This window comes from Mus musculus, chromosome X, assembly GCF_000001635.26.
Source record: "Mus musculus strain C57BL/6J chromosome X, GRCm38.p6 C57BL/6J".
NCBI lineage: Eukaryota > Metazoa > Chordata > Mammalia > Rodentia > Muridae > Mus > Mus musculus.
Window position 1 is genome coordinate 29,126,555 of NC_000086.7, and position 24,222 is coordinate 29,150,776.

The 24,222-nt window shown below is 36.9% G+C and overlaps 1 pseudogene; it reads left to right on the forward strand.

Annotated features, from left to right (window-relative positions):
• The first annotated feature begins 1,569 nt into the window (after nucleotides 1-1,569).
• Gm7415 lies at nucleotides 1,570-22,733 on the forward strand (annotated as a pseudogene).
• The last annotated feature ends 1,489 nt before the right edge of the window (nucleotides 22,734-24,222 follow it).

A 24,222-nucleotide genomic window follows, 5' to 3' on the forward strand; every position in this document is an offset into this window, starting at 1 on the left:
GTTTTTATACCATTGAGGAGTTGAGCATGGAAGGGTGCAGTTGTGAAGGTGTTCACCTCTGAGATAACCTGTAAGTGATAATCGGCTCTGCTCAGGGTTGTTGGACAGTTAATCAAGGTATGACAGGGTGGGGCATATCAGGCCCAGGTTGCCACTAGGTGAGAAAATGCCTCATGATCGCCATTTCCTATGGCTTCTGATTGTTAAGTGAAGGTGGAGGACCATATTCATGGCAGAGGATTGAACAGGTCAGGGCCTTAGAAGATTGTGAACCCTTGGAGGACACAATCATGGGGCCTTGGAATAGGATCAGAGAGCTGGCTGCAGGATTGAGGGTCGGGGGAGCATGGGGCTGTGAGTGAGGATCCTTGGCGCTTGTCCTGTGTGCTGTAAGGAGCCTTAGGGTCCAACTTGGCGCTTGTCCTGTGTGCTGTCCGGGATCCATTAGAAACACACTGAGGATTCCTCCCTCTTCATTGTCTTCTCTATGGTGTGTTCCTTTGGTATAGACTGTATGGACATTGCAGAGAGGGGAGTGGCGTAGGAAGAATGAATGAAAAGAAGAAGAGGAGACATTACAAGAGATTAATAAGTAATCTGGGAAGGATTCTGAACAGGGATCCTCCTGTCTAATCGCCCATGTATTGGGATTAAAGACTTGGACCACCAAGTTCAGGTTTTTCTCTCAGTTTTAGTTCTGTAGGATGGGATCTTCCTTTGTAGCTCAGGCTGTTCTGGCTTGGGCTGGCCTTTAACTTACAATCTTCAGATGTTTGAAATCCTCGGCTTCCCCCAATCCCAAATTTCTCCAATATAAGGATTTTCTGTGTGGGTAATGGTGGTGAGTGTTTGTTGTAGACTGAGCATTGGGTATTCTTGACATGAATATATAGTTACCATGTTCATCATCTTTCTGGATAGTACTATGAATTTACTTTAAAACAGAGATATACTGAAAATCGGAATTGCTGATGTTTTGTTTAAAAAGAATCTTTGGGAGATAGTACCAAAATTCAGATGCCTCAAAGTTTAAATGCAAACACATTTTGCTCATCATTTTTGGTGAGAAAGGGAGGACTCACGTATTAAAGGCTGACCTGTTTTTGCCTTTTTTAAACTGAGAAATGACAGATTGTTAACTTGGGTTCTAAAGAAGGATTTAAAATAAGTAAGTTAAAGAAGATTTTAAAACAAAGTTGGGAGGGAGAGGGACATGATAAATGGGATACATGAAGGAAATTGTAAGGGGAAGCATATATATATATGTGTGTGTGTGTGTGTGTGTATGTATATATATACATATACATATACACATACACATACATATACACATACACACACATACACATATACACGTGTAACCATATTGAATATGTATGCAAAACTCTCTGATAAAGACAAATTATTAAAAATATAAGTGTTAAAAAACAAAAGAAACAATCTTTCAATGAGCTAAAATAATTATTTGACTTTTTGACATTTTTAACTATTTAAATGATACCTTTGGATTTAGATAACTATTTTTTTTTTTCTTTTTTCCTTTTTATTTATATTTTTTAACTAAGAAGACAACTGAGCGCTTAATAGAAAAATGTCTATTAAGAAACTGCGGGTGATACCAAAGGAAGGTTACTTATTACTTTTTGACTTTGATTCAGATGAAGAAGAAGAGCAGGCTCATTCTGAAGGTATCCAGTCTTCAGTATTGATTGTGTCCTGCAGTTCATTAGACTTTTCCCAACTCACCTGCAATGGAAGAAGTCTTTTCTAAGTTTTCATGTACTTCATTTCTAATTTTACCTATATCTATATATTCCTATACCCGAGTTTTAGCAGTGCATATACCTACTCTTGGCACTTTAGACATAATATGTTGAGAAACAATAACTTGCTATGATTTTACCCCAGAAAAAGATCTGAACGGTGTTCCTATATGTTAGCAAAACATGAATTTATTTCATAAAACCTGCAAATAAATTATTTCATTCCTTTTTTCTATTATATATTTTCTTTATTTACATTTCAAATATTATCACCTTTTCTATTTACCCTCTGCAAATCCCCTCTCCTCTCACCTCTCCCCCTGCTTCCAACACACCCACCCCCAATTCCTGGCCCAGGCATTCCTTAATACTGGGGCATAGGACCTTTACAGTACCAAGGGTCTCTCCTCCCGTTGATGACATACTAGGCCATCCTCTCCTACATATGCAGCTGGAGCCATAAGTCCCACCATCTGTTTTATTTGATTGGTGCTTTAGTCCCAGGGAACTCTGGGGGTACTGGTTAGTTCATATTGTTTATCCTCCTATGGGGCTGCAAACCCCTTATGCTCCTTGGGTACTTTCTCTAGCTCCATCATTGGGGACCCTGTGCTCAGTACAATGGATGTCTGTGAGCATTCACTTCTGTATTTGTCAGGCACTGACAGATCCTCTCAGGAGACAGCTATATCAGTCTCCTGTCCCCAAGCTCTTGTTGGCATCTGCCATAGTGTCTGGGTTTGTTGGTTATTTATTGGATTGATCCCTGAGTGAGGCAGTCTCTGGATTCATTCAGTCTCAGCTGCAAACTTTGTCTCTTTAACTCCTTCCATGGGCATTTTGTTTCCCATTCTAAGAAGGAATGACGTATCCACACTTTGGTCTTCCTTCTTCTTGAGTTTCATGGGTTTTGCAGGTTGTGTCTTGGTTATTGTGAGCTTCTGGCATAATATCCACTTATCAGTGAATGCATATCATGTGTGTTCTTTTGTGATTGGGTTATCTCCCTTAGGAAGATATCATCAAGATCCATCCATTTGTCTAAGAATTTCAAGAATTCATTGTTTTTAATAGCTGTGTAGTATTTCATTATGTAAATGTACCACATTTTCTGTATCCATTCCACTGAAGAGGGACATCTGGGTTGTTTTCAGCTTCTTGCTATTATAAATAAAGATGCTATGAACATAGTGAAGCATGTCAGTATTACAAGTTAGCATATCTTCTGAGAATATGCCCAGGAGGAGTATTGCTGGATCTTCCAGTAAAACTATGTCCAATTTTCTGAGGAAACACCAGACTGACTTCCAGAGTGGTTTTACCAGCTTGCAATCTCACCAGCAATGGAGGAGTGTTCCTATTTCACCACATTCTCGCCAGCATCTGCTGTCATCTGAGTTTTAGATCTGAGCCATTCTGACTGGTATGAGGTGGAATCTCAGGTTTATTTTGACATGCACTTCCCTGATAATTAAGGATGATGAACATTTTTTAGGTGCTTCTCTGCCATTCGGTTTTCCTTAGTTGTGAATTCTTTGTTTATCTCTGTCCCCATTTTTTAATGGGGTTATTTGATTTTCTGGAGTCCAGATTCTTGAGCTCTTTATATATATTGGATATTAGTCCCCATCTGATTTAGGATTGGTAAAGATTTTTTCCCATCTATTGGTTGCTGTTTTGTCCTATTGACAGTGTCCTTTGACTTATAGAAGCTTTGCAATTTTATAAGATCACATTTGTCTATTCTTAATCTTACAGCACAAGCCATTGCTGTTCTGTTCAGGAATTTTTCCCTTGTGCCCATGTCTTCGAAGCTCTTCCCCACTTCCTCCTCTATAAGTTTCAGTGTCTCTGGTTTTATGTGGAGTTCCTTGATCTACCTAGACTTGAGCATTGTGCAATGAGATGAAAATAGATCAATTTGCATTCTTCTACATGCTAACTGCCAATTGAGCCAGCACCATTTGTTGAAAATGTTGTCTTTTTTTCCACTGGATGGTTTTTGCTCCTTTGTCAATGATCAAGTGACAATAGGTGTGTGGGTTCATTTCTGTGTCTTCAGTTCTATTCCATTTATCTACCTGTCTATCAGTATACCTGTACCATGCAGTTTTTATCACAATTGCTCTATAGTACAGCTTGAGGTCAGGCACGGTGATTCCAGGAGAGATTCTTTTATTTTTGAGAAGAGTTTTTGTATCCTAGGTTTTGTTCTTATTCCAGATGAATTTGCAAATAGCCCTTTCTAACTCAGTTAAGAATTGTGTTGGAATTTTCATGGGGATTGCATTAAATCTGTAGACTGCTTTCGGCAAGATAGCCATTTTTACTACATTAATCCTGCCAATCCATGAGCATGGGAGATCTTTCCATCTTCTGAGATTTTCTTTGATTTTTTCTTCAGAGACTTGACATTTTTATCATACAGATCCTTCTTTCACTTACTCAGTTAGAGTCACACCAACGTATTTTATATTATTTGTGACAATTCTGAAGGGTGTTGTTTCCCTAATTTCTTTTTCATCCTGTTTATTCTTTTTGTAGAGAAATGCCATTGATATGTTTGAGTTAATTTTGTATTCAGCTACTGCACTGAAGCTGTGTATCAGATTTAGGATTTCTCTGGTGTAATTTTTGGGGTCACTTATATATACTATCATATCTTCTGGAAATAGTGAGATTTTGTCTTCTTCCTTTCCAATTTGTATTCATTTGTTCTCTTTTTGTTGTCTAATTGCTCTGACTAGGACTTCAAGAACTATGTTGAATAGGTAGGGAGAAAGTGGGCAGCATTGTTTAGTCCCAGATTTCAGCGGGATTGCCTCCAGTTTCTCACCATTTAGTTTGATGTTGGCTACTGGTTTGCTATCTATTGCTTTTATTATGTTTAGGTATAGGCTTTGAATTCCTGACCTATCCTGGACTTTTACTATGAATGGGTGCTGTATTTTGTCAAATGTTTTCTCAGCATCTAATGAAATGATCATGTGATTTTTGTCTTTGAGTTTGTTTCTATAGTGGATTAAGTTGATGGATTTCTGTATATTAAACCATCCCTCATCACAGGTATCAAGTGTACTTGATCATGATGGATGATCATTTTTATGTATTCTTGGATTCAGTTTGCAAGGCTTTTATTGAATATTTTTGCATCAATTTTCATAAGGGAAATTGGTCTGAAGTTTCCTTTCTTCATTGGGTCTTTGTATGGTTTGAGTATAATTGTAATTCTGGCTTCATAGAACAAATTGAATAATGTTCCTTCTCTTTAGATTTTGCATAATGGTTTGAAGAGTATTGGTATTAGGTCTTCATGAAGATCTGATAGAATTCTGTACTAAACCCATCAGATCCTTGTCTCTTTTGTTTGGGAGACTATTAATGACTGCTTCTATTTCTTTAGGGGTTATGGGAGTATTTCTAGGGTTTATCTGATCCTGAATTATATTTGGTACCTGATATCTGGCTAGAAAAGTGTCCATTTCATCCAGATTTTCCAGTTTGGTTGAGTATAGGTTTTTGTAGTAGGATCTTATGATTTTTTGGATTTCCTAAGTTTCTGTTGTTATGTCTCCCTTTTCATTTCTGGTTTTGTTAATTAGGATGATGTCCCTGTGCCCTTTAGTGAGTCTGGCTAAGGGTTTACCTATCATGTTGATTTTCTCAAACAACCAGCTCCTGGTTTGGTTGATTCTTTGTATAGTTCCTTTGTTTCCACTTGGTTGATTTCAGTCCTGAGTTTGATTGTTTCCTGCCTTCTATTCCTCTTGGGAGAATTTGCTTCCTTTTGTTCTAGAGCTTTTAGTTGTGCTGTCAAGCTGCTCCTGTATCCTCTATCCAGTTTCTTTTTAGAGGCATTCAGGGCTGTGAAGTTTTCTCTTATTACTGTTTTCATTGTGTACCATATGTTTGGTTATGTTGTAGCTTCATTTTCATTAAACTCTAAAAAGTCTTTAATTTCCTTCTTTATTCCTTCCTTGACCAAGTTATCATTGAGTAGGTTGTTGTTCACATTCCACATATATGTGGATTTTCTATTATTTATATTATTATTGAAGATCAGCATTAGTCTGTGGTGATCTGATAGGATGCATGGGATTATTTCAATATTTTTATATCTGTTGAGGCATGTTTTGTGACTGATTATATGGTCAATTTTGGAGAAGGCCTCATGAGGTACAGAGAAGAAGGGATATCCTTTCGATTTAGGATAAAGTTTTCTATAGATATCAACTAATCCATTTGTTTCATAACTCCTGTTGGTTTCACTGTGTCTGTTTTTAGTTTTTGTTTCCAGGATGTGCCCATTGATGAGAGAGGGGTGTTGAAGTCTTCCACTATTATAGTGTGCAGTGCAATGTGTATTTTGAGGTTTACTAAAGTTTCTTTTATGAATGTGGCTGCCCTTGCATTTGGAGCATAGATGTTCAGAATTGGGAGTTCCTCTTGGTAAATTTAATTTTGATGAATATGAAGTGTTCCTCCTTGTCTTTTTTGATAACTTTGGGTTGAAAGTCAATTTTTTTTTGATATTCTAATGCCTACTCCAGCCTGTTTCTTGTGACCATCTGCTTGGAAAATTGTTTTCTAGCCTTTTACTCTGAGGTAATATCTGTCTTTGTCTGTGAGATTTGTTTCTTGTATGAAACAAAATGCTGGGTCATGCTTACACATTAAGTCTATTAGTCTATGTCTTTTTATTGTGGATTTGAGTCCACTGATATTAAGAGATATTAAGAAATAGTCGTTGTTGGGTCCTGTTATATTTGTTTTTAGAGATGGAATTTTGTTCATGTGGCCATCTTCTTTTAGGTTTGCTGCAAGATTACTTTCTTGCTTTTTCTAGAATGTAATTTCCCTCCTTGTTTTGGTGTTTTCCCTTCATTATACTTTGAAGGGCATGATTTTTTGGAAGATATTGTGTAATTTTGCTTTTGTCATAGAATACCTTGGTTTCGCCATCTATGGTAAAAGAGTTTTACTGTGTATAGTAGCCTTGGTTGGCATTTGTGCTCTCTTAGGGTCTGTATGTCAACTGTCCTGGATCGTCTGGCTTTCATAGTCTCTGGGGAGAAGTTAGGTGAAATTCTGATAGGTCTGCATTTATATGTTACTTGAACTTTTTTCCCTTACTGCTTTTAATATTCTCTTTGTTGTGTGCATTTGGTGTTTTGATTATTATGTGATGGCAGGAATGTCTTTTCTGGTCTAAAGTATTTGGGGATCTGTAGGCTTCTTTTATGTTCATGGGCATCTCTTTCTTTAGGTTAGGGAAGTTTTCTTCTATAATTTTGTTGAAGATATTCACTGGCCCTTTAAGTTGGAAATCTTACTTCTCATCTATACCTATTATCCTTAAGTTTTGTTTTCTCCTTGTATCCTCAATTTCCTTGATGTAATTATTTCATTTATAAAAGCTGTTTCAAAAACTCACGTGGGCAGTTTTTCCAGAGAAATGCAAATTGAAAATACTTTATTAACTATTACTTATATAGCATACTTTCAAATGTTTCCATTTTCTATTGTCAATATAGTAAAAAGGCCAGCATTTGGCAAACATGAGAATATGCCGCCTCACGTAGAAGCAGATGAAGATATAAGGTAATATTTTCAATTTTTCCCAGTTCAATAGAGTACTTCAAAAGTAGTGTTTGTGATCCCTTCACTGGAGGAGTAGATTCAGGAAAATCAACAATTCATGGTCAGATGCAACTATATATTGAGTTCAAGCCCTGCTTGGGGTCCTTAATTCCTTGCCATCACAAACACATAGCAACTTGGACAATATAGCCACCTGCATGGGATCTTCCCAGAAATAAACACAAACAAAAGGAGAAACATCATAAAAATAAGAGGGGGACCATCTGGGAAGAAGAAGGGTCTCAGCAAGTGTGGGAGAGTTATGAATAAACTACTGTGGGGTATAAATGTATGAATTGTTAAAAGTAAATAATTCAGGTTCACTTTGGTTGTCTACCATGTATTTTATATGCATATGACATTTGTTCCAAACCACACATTATATATCTATTCTAAATAATTAAAAGAAGTTCCTGTGTAAAGTTTTTTTTTGTGTGTGTGCTAGGCAAATGCTCTACCAGTCCACTATATTTCTAGCTTTAAAATTTTATTGTCCTTTCTTCACAGAGATGAACAAGACAGTATGTTGGATAAATCTGGAGGTAGGTGTTTTTGGAGATATTTGCCTGTTGTTTGAAGAGGACAGAAGATGGCATCAGATCTCTATAAACCCTATAGCATAGGAGGATAATTTTAGGTTTCACAATAATTGTAGTTTTCTTTAAAACACATACAGATGACTACTCACCCAACATTCAGAAACAAAGATTAGCTGAAGGTGTACCTCAGTGGTACAGCACCATGTAAAAGCTATGAGTTTCATCTTCAGTGGTGAAAAAAAAAACCCAACCAACACACGAAATTAACAAAACACCTACCAAACAAACAAAAAACAACAATAAGCCTCGCAAATGAAATGTTAGTTTTTCCAGTTTGCCCAATTAACTGTAAAGTGAGCAAGAAATGCAATTGGCTATTGTAAGGAAACAAACAAAACCAGCATTAAGCATTTTAGGAACTTAAATTTAGGCATGATTAGAGAAATATGCACCCCCCCCCAAAAAAAAAAGACAGTGGCTACAGCAACATAACAAACCCTGCAGAGGGGCTAGAATTATGGCTCATTTGGTAAAGTGCTTTCCTTGAAAATATATGGACTTAAGGTGGGGGCCTAGAATCCACTTTAAAAATGCAGGCTGCAGTCCAGTGCTGAGTAGGTAGAGATAGCTAGCTGGCTAGCCAGGCTAGTGACGTCGGTGAGCTGCAGATTCAGAGAGACCCTGTCTCTGAAGATTTAAGTTGGATCAGGCAGTGGTGGCGCATGCCTTTAATCCCAGCATTTGGGAGGCAGAAGCAGGGGGATTTCTGTGTTTGAGGCAACCCTGGTCTACAGGGTGAGTTCCAGGACAACCAGGGCTATATAGAGAAACCCTGTCTGGAAAAACAAACAAACAAAAAATGTAAGTTGGAATATGATTGAGAATACAGTCTTCTTCTGCACACATATACTGAAATGTATACACATCATTTTTGCTGAATCTCTTTTTATGATTTACAGAATCCTTTAAAATTATGGTTTTTTTTTCTTTTTCTGGAAATAGACAATATGAGGAAAGTGTCATATTTCTATAATCTCCACTGTATATTAAAAATAAACATCTATCGAGAGAAATGATCCAGCATACCTTAAAACACACACAGGACAGGGATGGAAAGATAGCTTTGAAATTAAGACCACTTGTTGCTCTTGGGGAAAACCAAGGTTTAGTTCCTAGGACCCATATAATGGCTCACAACCATTTGTAATTCTAGATCCCGGGGATTTGGCATCCTATTCTAGTTTCTATGAGCACCAGACATGCATGTTGAACAAATACAAACATGCAAAAGCACGTTAGTTAAATAAATAAAACAAATCCGAAATACACATAACAGCCCCTTCAACTGAAACAAAGTAGGAGAGTCTTCTTTGGGGTTCATTTTATTTTAACTTTCAAGTTAGTATTGCAAACTTGGAAAATGGAAAACTTCTGGGTAGTAGTGGCAGCTAAAATACTATCTCTTATTTGCTGCTTGGATGACAGATGACTGATAGAGCCTCTCTCACTTTAGTAAGCATGTGCAAACACGGCCAATCAGCAAGGGGCTTGGCTGAGATTGTTTTCCAGCTGCCCAATCCCTGTTACCCAGTATGCTTTGTGGTGGCCATGAAGCTGAGTTCTTGAGGAAGGGAAGTTTCTTGAGGAAGCATGGTAGGGGGAAGTCTCTGTGGAGGTAGTCAGTGACCTGTTAAAAGATGGTTAATAATGGTTCAGGTGGGGGTCCGGATGGGGTGAAGGTGGAGGGGCGGAGGTGTTACTTCCAGAGTAAGGAGAGGAGATGACCCTCCCTGGACTCCAGATAGCACTGCTGCTGGGTTCACAATCGACTTTACCCACTTAGACCTCTGCGGTGAAAAACGGAGAACTTCACTAAGGGCAGGAGTTTGAACAGCCTAGTATCTAGCAGAAAGCAGGAAGGCCAGGGAATTGGAGACCCCGAAAGTCATCCTTGGGCCTGGGGATGTGAAGTGTGAGTAAACTGGGGGTCAGTTAGTGGCAGAAACAGACTAGAACCTTTTCTGTGCTGCTGCTACCCGCCAGAAATTCATAAAAAACAAACTGAAGACGAGTCTTCATTTTCTTCTACCTGGTGTTGAAAGGCCAGATTGCCAAAATTTGTATATATAGGATCCAAACGGCCTCAAAATCCCGAGGCTCCTCTCAGCCTCTGAAGTGCTGGAACTTCAGACATACTTCAGGCCAGGCTGTGTTTATTTATGTGTTGTTTTGGTTTAGGAAAGTAAGCTCTAACTCTGTATCTCAGGAGTGTCTGAAACCTCATGTGCAGCTTGAACTGGCCTTGAAACTGAAGTCCTCAGCCTTACAAATGTACTGGGGCCTGAGGAAACATGCTTGTTTTATTTTTTATTTTTAAAATTTGTGGGGGTTTTTCATAGTTGAAGATTGAACCCAGAGCTTCTTGCTGTAGCAGTGAAATATATGTCCAGACAGACAGAACTTTATAATTTAGACTTGTATTTCGATGAAAAAGATTGAGGAGCTTGGTTGTGATAATAGCAACTATGATTTTACTTGGAGATTGAGATGCAGACACATTTGCTCTAACTCATCAAAAACCTTGCAGGAATGGGACCAACATGCAGATCCTCTTATGTTTAGATATAAACCCACTTGAAGTCACAGTTAAAGCCATCATAGTGTGTGTGTGTGTGTGTGTGTGTGTGTGTGTGTGTGTGTGTGTGTGTAAGAGAGAAAGAGAGAGAGAGAGAGAGAGAGAGAGAGAGAGAGAGAGAGAGAGAGAGAGTTTTAAACTGAAAAATAACAAACCTCTATTCTTTTATAGTAAGGAAGACCAAGATACTTTATTCAACTTAAATAATTCTTTTTAAAAATGTGTACATATTAAAGTTAAGGTTATTAATGGCTATCTTTGAAGCCAACTATTATGTTCCATGTTTAAATACTAAAGTCTTTAGTATTAAATCAGAGGGTAATAGAAATATGGTTTTATCTTTAAACCCTTCATGCAATTATGAAGTGCTGTTTTTGTAAAAATCATTCCTTAATGTTATTTTATATTTCAATTTTATTAGTTTAAGTGATTTTTTTAATTCAAATGGCTTGAGAAAATTTCTTTTTATTTTAAATCAGAAAACGTAAGTTTCTCAGAGGAATGGCAGCGTTTTGCACGTTCTGTAGAGACACCAATGGAAAACTGGAATTTGTTAAGTGGTGAACAGCAAGTTAGGAATGCTTCAGAATTGGACCTTATGGAAGGTACCAAATATTTAATGATGGGCATTGATGTTACACTTCCTTTTTTCTCAGTTGTTCTTCTTAGGCTTGTAAAGGAGATCAAAAATCTCATATTGTATCTCTTGTCTTTAATCACAACATATAAATAAACAGCTTAAAACATATTTTTAGATGACAATTAGACATTACTTGATTTTGTTTAACTTCTAGGCAAATAATAGATCTGCTTTAAAACCTAATGTTGGCACTATGCCTGAATGATCACAAAGTATTTCATTAAAATTTGCAAAATAACATAATTGTTTTAATATCTTGTTTTATTACGAACCCAGTACAGAATCCAGTAACTCATGATGATGGGAATGCAAATCCTGAAGAAGTAGTTGGAGATACATGGTAATGTGTTCAAACTTATTATTTCCTTCTTAGTGTAAGTACTTCCAGAAAAATTTAATTGATTGTATAGCAAGTAATGTATATTAATAATTGGAATATGATATATACTATAAACAATATTTCTATAAGATTAATCCTTAATTTGAATGGTTTTCTTGGAGGGTGTAATGTTGTGGGTCAAACTCTCATCGTCCTGCTTGTAGGACAAAAGCTGAGCAATCAAACAGTATCCCCAGCATCCTTACTTTGTAAAGCTTTAATTACTTCACAGATCTCCAGTACAAAATATACTGGGAAATTTTGAAGGTACATTTTTGGATATATAATTTGTTTAAACTATATAGTATTAACATAATTTATATATTAGGAAGTATTGATTAATATACTATATGACATCTTAATGACTTATTTATATGTAGTATTTTGTGAATATTTTTTTTAATTTAATTTATTTATTATGTGATATTATCTTTATTTACATTTCAAATAATAGCCCTTTCCTGGTTTCACCCCAGAAACTCCCTATTCCATTACCCCTCCCTGTGCTTCTATGAGGGTGTTTGCCCACCCACCCACTCCCACTTCCCCACCCTCGCATGTGGGTACACTGGGGCATTGAACCTTCACAGGACCAAGGACCTCTCCTCCCACTGATGTCTGACAAGGCCATCTTCTGCTATATATGCACTGGAGCCATGGGACCCCCTCTTTTGTTGATGGCTTAGTCCCTGGGTGCTCTGGGAGGTCTGGTTCATTCATATTGTTGTTCTTCCTATAAGGTTGCAAACCCCTTCAAATCCTTCAGTCCTTCCTCTAACTCCTCCACTGGGAATCCTATGATCAATCTGATGGTTGGCTGTGAGCATCAGCCTCTGTTCTTGCCAAGCTCTGTCAGAGCCTCTCAGGAGAAAGTCATATTAGGCTCCTGTCAGCAAGCACTTGTTGGCATCCACAATCGTGACTGGGTTTGGTGTCTGTATATGGGATGGATACACAGTTTGGGCAGACTCTAGATGGTCATTCCTTCAGTCTCCGCTCTGTACTTTGTCTCCATGTTTCCTCCCAGGAGTATTTTGTTCCCCATTCTAAGAAGGACTGAAACACCCACACTTTTGTCTTCCTTCTTCTTGAGCTTCTTTTGGTCTGTGAATTACATTTTGGGTATTCTGAGCTTTTAGACTAATATCCACTTATCAGTGAGTGCATACCATGTTTGTACTTTTGGGATTGGGTTACCTCACACAGGATTATATATTTTAGATCCATCCATTTGCCTGTGAATTTCATGAAGTAATTGTATCTGTACCATTACCATACATTTTTATCATTATTTCTCTATAATACAGCTTGAGGTCGGGAATGATTCCCCCTGAAGTTCTTTTATTGTTGAGAATATTTTTTTGATATACTGGATTTCTGTTATTCCAAATGATTTTTCAAATTGCTCTTTCTATCTCTATGAAGAATTGAGTTTGAATTTTGATGGAGATTGCATTGAATCTGTTGATTGCTTTTGGCAAGATGGCCATTTTTACTAAATTAATTGTGCCAATCTATGAGCATGGGAGATCTTTCCATCTTTTGAGATTTTCAATTTCTTTCTTCAGAGACTTGAAGTTCTTATCATACAGATCTTTCGCTTGCTTGGTTCGAGTCACACCAAGGTATTATAATTTGTGACTATTGTGAAGGGTGTTGTATCCATAATTTCTTTTTCAGCCTGTTTATCCTTTGAGTAGAGGAAAGCTACTGATTTGCTTGAGTTAATTTTATATCCAACCACTTTGCTGAATTTGTTTATCAGGTTTAGGGGTTCTCTGTTGGAATTTTGGGGGTCACTTACATATACTATCATATCATCTGCAAATAGTGATATTTTGAATTCTTCCTTTCCAATTTTTATCCCTTTGACCTCTTTTTGTTATATAGTTGCTATGGATATAACTTCTAGTACTATAAAATACTACTATATTATATACTACTGTGAATAGGTAGGAAGAGAGTGGTCTTGTCTTGTCTGATATTAGTGGGATTGCATCAAGTTTCTCTCCATTTATTTTGATGTTGGATACTGGTTTGCTCTATATTGCTTTTACTATGTTTAGGTATGGGCCTTGGCTTCTTGATCTTTCCAAGAATTTTATCATGAAGAGTTGTTGAATTTTTGCAAATGATTTCTCAGCATCTAATGAGATAATACTGTGTTTTTTTTCCTCAAGATTGTTTACATAGTGGATTACGCTGATGGATTTCCACATATTGAACCATCCCTGTATCCCTGGGATGAAGAACATTTGATCATGAAGGATGATCATTTTAACGTGTTCTTTGTTTGGGTTTACCAGAATTTTATTGAGTATTTTTGCATCAATATTCATAAGTGAAACTGGTCTCAAGTTTCCTTTCTTCATTTGGGTCTTTGTATGTTTTGGGTATAAGTGTAATTGTGGCTTCATAGAAAATTGAATAGTGTTCCTTCTCTTTTGATTTTGCATAAAAGTTTGAAGAGTATTGGTATTAGGTCTTCTTTGAAGGTCTGATAGAATTCTGTACTAAACCCATCCGATCCTGGGGTTTTATTTTTGGTGAGGGGGTGGGAGCCTATTAAAGACTGCTTCTATTTCTTTAGGGGTTATACGAGTGTTTACAGGATCTATTTGATCCTGATTTAAATTGGTACCTGATATCTGTCTAGACAGTTGTCCATTTCATCCAAATTTTCCAGTTTTGTTAAGTATAGGCTCTTATAGTAGGATCTGATAATTTTTTTTTGGGGGGGGGGTTCCTAAGTTTCTGTTTTTATGTCTCTCTTTTCATTTCTGGTTTTGTTAATTTGGACTCTGTGCCCTCTCTTTAGTCTACCTAAGGGTTTATCTATTTTGTTGATTTTCTCAAAGAACCAGCTCCTGGTTTGGTTGATTCTTTGTATAGTTCTTTTTGTTTCCACTTGTTTCATTTCAGCCCTGAGTTTGATTATTTCCTGCCTTCTACTCCTCTTGGGTGAATTTGCTTCCTTTTGTTCTAGAGCTTTTAACTGTGCTGCCAGGCTGCTAGTGTATGTTCTCTCCAGTTTCTTTTTTGGAGGCACTCAGAGCTATTAGTTTTTCTCTTAGAATGCTTTCATTGTGTCCCATAAGTTTGGATATGTTGTAGCTTCATTTTCATTAAACTCTAAAAGTCTTTAATTTCTTCCATGACCAAGTTATCGTTGATTAGACTGTTGTTCAACTACCACGTGTATATATATATATATATATATATATATATATATATATATATATATGGGTTTTGTATAATTTATATCATTATTGTTGTTGTTGTTGTTGTTGTTATTATTATTATTATTATTATTATTATTATTATTTGGGGGGTTAAGACAGGGTTTTTCTGTGTATCCCTGGCTGTCCTGGAACTCACTTTGTAGACCAGGCTGGCCTTGAACTCAGTAATCCACATGCCTCAGTGTCCCAAGTGCTGGGATTAAAGGCATGTGCCCCCATGCCTGGCTTATTTATATTATTATTGAAGATAAGCCTTAGTCCGTGGTGACTTGATAGGATGCATGGGATTATTTAAATATTTTATATCTGTTGAAGCCTGTTTTGTGACCCATTATATGGACAGTATTGGAGAAGGCATCATGAGGTGTTGAGAAGAAGGCACATTCTTTTGTTTTATGATAAAATGTTCTATGATATCTATAGATATAGATATCTGTTAAAACAATTTGTTTCATAACTTCTGTTAGTTTCACAGTGTCTCTCTTTTGTTACTGTTTCCAGGATCTGTTCATTGCTGAGAGTGGGGTGTTGAAGTTTCCCACTATTATTATGTAGGGTACAATATATACTTTGAGCTTTAGTAAAGTTTCATTTATGAATTTGGTTGCCCTTGCATTTGGAGCATGGATGTTCAGAATTGTGAGTTCATCTTTGTTGATTCACCCTTTGACAAGTATAGTGACAGTCCTTATCTTTAAAAAACAAAAACAAAAACAAAAGAAAAACAATAAAAAAAACAAACAAAAAAAAAACAATAACAAAAACCTTTTGGTTGTAAGTTGATTTTATTCCATAGTAGAATGGCTATTCCATCTTGTTTCCTGGAAATATTTGCTTGGAAATTTTTTTCCAGACTTTTCCTCTGAGGTAGTGTCTGTCTTTGTCACTAAGGAGGGTTTCCTGTATGCAGCAAAATCCTGGGTTCTGTTTATGTATCCAGTCTATTACTCTATGTCTTTTATTGGGGAATTGAATCCATTTCTATGAAGAAATATTAAAGACCAGTGACTGTTGGTTGTTTCCTGTTACTTTTGTTGTTTGAGGTGGAATTATGTTTATATTGCTATCTTCTTTGGGGTTTGTTGAAAGAAGATTTCTTTCTTGATTTTTGTATGGTGTAGTGTTTCCCTCCTTGTGTTGTAGTTTTCCATCTATTTTTTTGAAGGTTTCGATTCGTGGAAAGATATTGTGTGTATTTGGTTTTAACATGGAATACTTTGGTTTCTCCATCTACGGTAATTGATAGTTTTGCTGGGTATAGTAGCCTGGGCTGGCATTTGTGTTCTCTCAGGGTCTATATAACATCTGTCCAGAATCTTCTGGCTTTTATAGTCTCTGGTGAGAAGTCTGGTGTATTTCTAACAGGTCTGCCTTTTTATGATATTTGACTTTTTTCCCTTACTGCTTTTAATATTTTATCTTTAGTGCATTTGTTGTTCTGATTATTATGTGTCGGCAGGAATTTCTTTTCTGGTCCAGTTTATTTGGAGTTCTGTAGGCTTCTTGCATGTTCATGTGCATCTTTCTTTAGGTTTGGGAAGTTTTCTTCTATAATTTTGTTGAAGATATTTGCTGGCCCTTTGACTTGGGAATCTTCTCTCTCTTCTATATCTATTTTCCTTAGGTTTTGTCTTCTCATTGTGTCCTGGATTTCCTGGATGTTTAGGGTTAGGAGATTTTTGCATTTTGCATTTTCTTTCACTGTTGTGTCAATGTTTTCTATGGTATCTTCTGTACCTGAGATTCTCTATTCTATCTCTTGTATTCTGTTGGAGATGCTTGCATCTATGTCTCCTAGGTTTTCTTTCTCCAGGTTCATCTCTCTTTGTGAGTTTTTATTCTGTATTTCCATTTTTAGATCTAGATGGTATTTGTTCAATTCCATCACCTGTTTGATTGTGTTTTCTTTAACTTTTTAAGGGATTTTTGTGTTTCCTCTTTAAGGGCTTCTAGCTGTTTTCCTGTATTTCTTTAATGGAACTATTTTTGTTCTTAAAGACCTCTATCATCATCATGAGATGTGATTTTGAATCTGAATCTTTCTTTTCCAATGTGTTGGGGTATTCAAGACTTGCTCTGTTGGCCAAACTGGTTTCTGATGACACCGACTAGTCTTGGTTGCTATTGCTTATATTCTTGCACTTACCTCGTGCCATCTCATTTTCTTTGGTGCTACCTTCCCTTGCTGTCTCTGTCTGGAGCCTGTCCCTCCTGTAATCCTAGTTGTGTCAGAACTCATAGGAGTCCAGCTATCTCTGAGATCTTGGGATCCTGGGATCCTGATATTTTGGGTTTGTCTGAGCTCCTGGAAGTCATGCTGCCTCTTGGATCTTGAAATCCTGGTGTGACCAATCTCCTGAGATCCTGCTGTGTCAGAGCTCCTGGGGGTTAAGCTTTTTCTTGGTGTTGCAAGATTTGGTGAGGTGCCAGAGCCCTAGGTTTTCTCTAGACACAGTTGCATACTGCAAGGAACCTGTGCCTCTGGCCGGGAGGATGATTTTGTTTCCCTGGTTCTTGTGGGCGTCCCAGATACACAGGGTGTTGGGAAAGATATTGTGCCCTCAGCTCTGCTCTTCTGTCAGAACTCCAGTGTTCCTGGGTGTGTCTGATCTCCTGGGAGTCGAGCTTCCTCTGTGATCCTGTGATCTTTAGCATTTCAGAATACCTGAGAGTCGTGCTCCCTCTGGGTGTTTTAAGAGTGGGTGCAAAGCCAGTACCCCAGGTCTGATCCAGGTGCAGTTTCAGAACAGATGGAATCCATGCCACTGGAAAGGCAGGAGTTCCTGTGTCCCTGGATCCTTAGGGACTCAGTTACTCCTGATGTTGGGGCCATTCCTGTGATCCTGGGAGTGTTAGAGCACCTGGGATTTGAGCTTACTCTGGGTATTGTGGGACTAGGTCAGCACCCAAGAACTACTCATGACATGGACTCTTGCAAATATTTTTGATTTAGCATCATGGACTTATTTTTGCCTGTGGTACAGAAGTGAAAATGGTACTTTTTCAACAGGTGTGACATTAATTAAACTTAATTTTATTTTTTTCATATATTTCTGTCTGTGGTGCATATATACACATGTGGAGGGCAGAGGAGGATGTTGGGTTTTGCTCTATTTCTTTCCACCTTATTCCCGTAAGACCTGCTCTTTCACTGAACATGTAGCTAGATAAGCAGCCAGCAAGTCCTAGCAATTCTCACTCTGCCTACCACAGTGCTGCTATTGTAGAAGCAACCATCCATGGTTAGTTTTCTAAATGGGTACTAGAATCAAACTTGCGAACGTCCTCCTTTCACAGTAAACCCTATTTATTACTGAGGCATTTTCATAACTGCATTGAAGGGATTTTTAGAGGAAAAAAATGATGTAAACTTTTCTACATTCCATGTATTCAAAGCTAAGTGATATGTATACAAAATTCTGTACATGCAACAGTATTTCGTTGACCCAGTATTAATTTTATATTAAGTCAGTTTCTTTTCTAAAACTCCTCTGTGCTTTTCTTTATATGACACAATGGAAAAATGAATTCTTTAATATAACCCTTATTACTTATTTTTTTAAATTTTATTTTATGGGTATGTTTGTTTTGCTTGATTGTGTGTATGTACACAGCTTGTATGTCTTGTACCTGAGGAGGCCAGATGAAGGCATTGAATTCCCTGGAACTGGAGTTATAGGTTGTGAGCAACCTTGTGGATGCTGGGAATCCATTCTCAGATCTCTGGAAGGGAACCAGTGCTCTTAACTGATGAATCATCTCACCAATCCCCTCACTGATTTTTATAAAATGAATTATGTAACTGAAAGTGAAAGACAAATTTACTAACCAGTGAGGGAATGAAACTCAGATCCCAAAGAATCTATTTTAAATTATATGTAATTGAATGTTGCATGAGCTTTCTTAGAGGATAATAATTTGTCTTTGATATATAGTCTCACTATGTATGTCAGGCTGGCTGGAATTTTCCTAAGTAATCTATGTTGTCCTTTACACTGGAAATCTCCTGCTAAGCTTCCTAGACTAGGATCATAGACCCAAAACGTCTTACATGGCTTAAGAAACAATGCTCTTAATACCTATTTTTCAGACATATTTGTGTATTAGTGTTTTGCTTACAGGTATATATGTGCACCACATATGTGCCTGTTGCCCATACATATAAGATGATTATTTCAGACACCTTGGACCTGGAGTCACATAAAGAGAAAACACATGGAAACTTATATCAAAGATTCTTTCAAAAAATGCAACCAGAAATTAGAATGACTTTGGCAAACGAACAAATGGGAGAGGTAGAGTTGTTAGTTTTGTAGTGTCACATTTGTATCATTTTAAAAATTATATGTGGCTGAAGTTGAAAAAAAAACATTACTGAGCTTTTAGTAAAAATGTGTGTCTTTGATTTTGTCTAAGCAGTTAACCATATAACTTCATGCCTTCAAGTAAACTAAATCTAATTCTTAGAAATCTGTGAAAATTTTTATTTTCTACTTTAAGTACCTGTTAATGAGATTTTAAAATTTGATTTACATTAATTGTGGAAACACAGAAGTCTTACACAAAATCTTAGAAATGTAATTTGTTGTTTATTATGTTTAACAATATGGAAAAAAATCAATTACATATGCAGACAATTTGTATATTTTAATTGACTTATGTTTTGCACTAAGTCTTAACTGAATCAATATAGGAAAATAAATTAGACATTATATTTGATAGAAAATAATGAAAAAATACTTTGAAATACAATTAATATTCTAAAATAAGATATATATGTATTAAAACTTCTTTAATTTTTGAAAAGCTAAAACATAAAAGAAGACTTCTCTGATAATCTTTCAGGGAAAAAAACTATAATGATTTCCCATTAGATAATTTTTTACTGCTGTTTTTCTTTTTATAGTATGAAATGGTCAATTTAATTTGTTTTGAGTGGTCTTTTTCATATCGGTATGAAATGTGACTGCTTTTATTACTGTGCTTTACAGAAAGAAGATCAACAACAAATTGTGTGAGCAGAAGTTTGATATGGATATACAGAAATTCAATGAAGAACAAGATAAATCAGTGGTTGGTATCATAACTAACTTCATAATTAACCTAGAATAACTAAGTATCAAGTAGGAATGGAGAAACTAGCCTTGTGTTGGGCACATGAAACGAAGTTAAGTTTCATTATCTATCTATCCTTGGTTCTGTTCTAGTCCTACTGAATTGTAAAGCAGAGAAGTATGATCACATACTATATCAATGAAAACCACTAGGTATTTTCTTGTAGACCAGATTATAAATTTTCAAGAGGCAGACTTTTGCTGAAAGATGAAGAGAGGATTACCAGTTTCTACAAAAGTAAGCACACTATGTCAGCCTCAGGTACAGTTGAAAGGAGAGAGAAAGCTTACTTACTGGTGTCATCTGGACTCTGTTGTTAATATTCGAAAGCCATCTCAAACTGGCAAATCAGTTCTTACAATCCTAAACTTAGTACAAATTTAGTAACAGTGGATAGAAACAACCTTTCTCAACAGCCCTGGCAGAATATTCCTGTGGAAGAATATCACCAAACTATTTTAGATCATCTCTCCATTACTGTACCAATGACTGTAGTCATCACATAGTTTCCAAGTAAGATCTGAGATGATGACCATATTAACTATTTTTTATTTGATTGGTTAATAGTTTGAGAAGTATTCAATTTGAAATGAACAGGAGATCCATTCCTGCCTGGGAAGGCATTGAGGAAGCCGCCATTATGAGTCAGTTCTGGAAAGAGATAGGGACTAAAGATAAAAAGTAAATAAATACTCCAATTGAAGGCAATTTTTAAACCTTGAACCCTGGATGAAATTTCAAGGGGGAGTAATCATCCATGTATATGAGGAGTCTAAAGACAGACTCCCAGAGTACTTCAATATTTGTAATTCTGCATGAGGTGGGGGTGAGGGGGTGAGAGTGAACCAGAAAGGGAAGAGAACAATTGGTACAAATAAAACTACTATGAGTGAAGGAAAACATTTAAGGAAGAAAAGTTCACTAACTTTGTCATATGCTGCTAATGGGTCAAATAAAATAGATTTGCAGGGCTTGAAGATGGTTTATTTGGTAATCTTTCTCACTGTAGGCATGGAGACTCGAGTTTATATTCCCTGAGTAAGCATGCACGCACACACCTCCACCACCATCACTACCACCAACACCACCAACAACAAAACAAACAAGCAAAACTAAAAACAAACCACCACAACAATAAAAGTTGGTGTGGTGGTGAGTATTTTAGAACCACCAAACTCAGATTTAGTTCAGAGATAAGAAGATTCCCAGAGCTTCCTAGCCACCAGTTGTAGCCTAATGGATGAATTCTAGGTTCATTGAGACCCTGTCTCCCAAACAGTGGGATGCAACCAAAGAAGACACCCAATATTAATCCTTTGTCTCCATATGTATGCACGTGTACATTTTTTAAAGAGAAACTTCACAAAGTGGAGGTCATTGTACTTAATCAGGATGATTTGAGTGGAAATGTGAGGTACAAAACTGATCACTGTGAATAAAGGACAAAATAGGAATGTAGTAGCAGAAGGAGAAAAGGTGTAAACAGCCTGTCTTAATTTTTTAAATGCAAATTACCATGGTTGTCTGCCAACATAAAGAATACAAAGAGAAATTTATATTACTACTTCCATTGTTACTTGAGATTGGAACCTAGATAAAACAAATCTACCACTAGATTGGACTTAGTAAAGAATAAGTATAAGGCATCCTTAAGAAAGGAAAAGAAAGTAGAAGACATGGCACATACACCTTAGGTGGGGGCTAGATACAGAGATGAGGTAGTGAACCACCTCCTGGGATTACTTCTGCTGGTTAGAAAAAGGAGGCCACCATATGGTAAAAGCATTAACACTAGCTAGAGTTAAGCTTCCAGGGCTAGGATTTTACCAAGTTCATGTTTACATGGTGCATGCCTATAAACTTAAGTACTTGAGAGGCTAAGGCCAGTCTCTGCAGCATGGCAAACACTTTCTCATAAAAAAAAGTTTTATTAACCCACAATTGGTAGTATAATTGTATTTCATGTTACTTAAAAATATAAGTATATTTAGTCATAATAGTTGTTAAAATGTTAAATCACTTGGAAAACTATTCCTTTTACATTTCATATGGAATTATTTTTGCTCACGTAAATATTTTAGTATTGGAAATACATTAAGTGGTTGGTTGTTAGCCTAGCATTCATGCTGCATGGCAGTAAAAACAAAAATGAACAGAATTGTTACAGTAATGTTTTCCTTTTACATTTGTAGAACAATTATCAAAAAGAACAACAAGCATTAAAACTGTCCGAATGTAGTCAGAATCTGACCCTGGAAGCAATTGAAGACATGCATGAGAAGTCCATGGAGGTATGTTGCACATGGTCCATAAAATGTCCTTAGGAAACGAAATATGTTTTAGGAATCAAAAAGTTTAACTACTTGATATTTTGAATTATTTCTTACTGAAGTGACTGATATTATCTGTAAAATCCTAATGACTTTGTAGGAATTATTCAAGACATGAAATGATAAATTGGGAATTTGACCTCAGATGTACCTCATAGTTTATTAACACTATAATTATCCTGCTTAACTAAACATAGCACATCTATACATCATTTGCAGAGAATCTTTCATATTTGTATCCTTTGGAGTTTCTTTAGTAAGAAGTGCTTTTCTGTTTTAGGGTTTGATGAACATGGAGACCAACAACTACGATATGCTTTTTGATGTAGATGGTGAAGAGACATTATGAAGCATACTCTGAAGTACTCTTCTCCTTTCCCATCTTCAGACTAATGAAGCATACATATTTCTCACTTGCTGGTACATTTGTAACCAAATAAAAAATTCACTAACATTTTTGTCTCCTATGAAACAGAGTTTGAAAGGCTCTTTAATCCTTGTAATTCTGATGATTCTAAGAAGGAAGTTAACCCCCGTGAAGTGATTACAAAGTTAACTAGGAGGTATACCTTTAGAGTCAAAATAGAACTCCTTTATTTTTAAACATCTTTAATCATTTTCTTGTTTAAGTGTAAGAGCCTCTTTATATTAACTTCCAAACAAAATCTAAATGAATAAGTGAGTGGCAAATAGTCCTTTGTACCGAACTTCCACACACTAATGTAGTGAATTATTTAAAATTTATTCCTTAATCTTTTTTTAAAGTCTAGACTTTATCCCCCTCCTTGTCCACCCTCTGATTGTTCCACATCCCATACCTCCTTGCCTCATGCTCCCACACCCCAACTCCCCATCTCTAAGAGGATGTCCCCACCATCCTACCCCCACCCCACCAGACCTCCCTACTCCCTGTGGCCTCAAGTCTGTATATGTGTTGGGTCTTCATATCAGCTGGTGTATGCTGCCTGGTTGGTGGCTCAGTGTCTGAGAGATCCTGGGAGGTCCAGGTTATTTGAGACTGTTGGTCCTCCTCCTTCAACTCCTCTTCCTCAGCTTCTTCTAGCTTTTCCCACCACAGGGGTTCCCAGCTTCTGTCCATTGGTTGCATGTAAATTTCTGCATCTGACTCTTTCACCTGATGGTTGGGTCTTTAAGAGGGCAGTCATGATAGGCCCATTTTTGTGAGCACACCATAGCATCAGTAATAGTGTCAGGCCTTGATGCCTCTCCTTGAGCTGGATCCCAATTTGGGCCTGTCATTGGATCTCCTTTTCCTTAGGCTTTTCTCCATTTTTTTTCCAGTAGTTCTTTCAGACAGAAACAATTCTGGGTTAGAGCTTTTGACTGTGGGATGGCAACCCCATCTTTCCACTTGATGTCCTGTCTCTCCACTGGAGGAAGACTCTACAAGTTCCCTCTCCCCACTGCAGGGCATTTCATCTAAGGTCCCTCCCTTTGAGTCCTGAGAATCTCTCACCTCCCAGGTCTGTGGTATATTCTAGAGGGTTTTCTAACCTCCTACATATCAAAGATGCCTGTTTCCATTCTTTTTGCTAGTCCTCAGCGCTTCAGTCCTTTTTCCCACCCCCACAATACCTGATCATGTTCCTCTCCTCTTCTCCTTGTCTGCTTTCCCACCCAGGACCCCTCCCCCTCCCTGTAGTGATTTTTTTAACCTTCTTAACATTTCTAATTATTTTTATTCATAAGGATAATTGAAATTTATTTTTGATTCATTATCTTATTAGTTCCCGAAGGTACAAGTTACAAATATAGAAGGCACATTGGTTTGGTTTTATTTCATTTATTTTATTTTTGAGACAGGCACTTAGTATTTTTTTGTATGTCTAGTAAGGTCTAGAATGTTTTGGTTCAGCATTCCATGTAGGTGCTATACAGGAATGTGACAACATACCTGGCTTACACTGTTCTTAAGAAA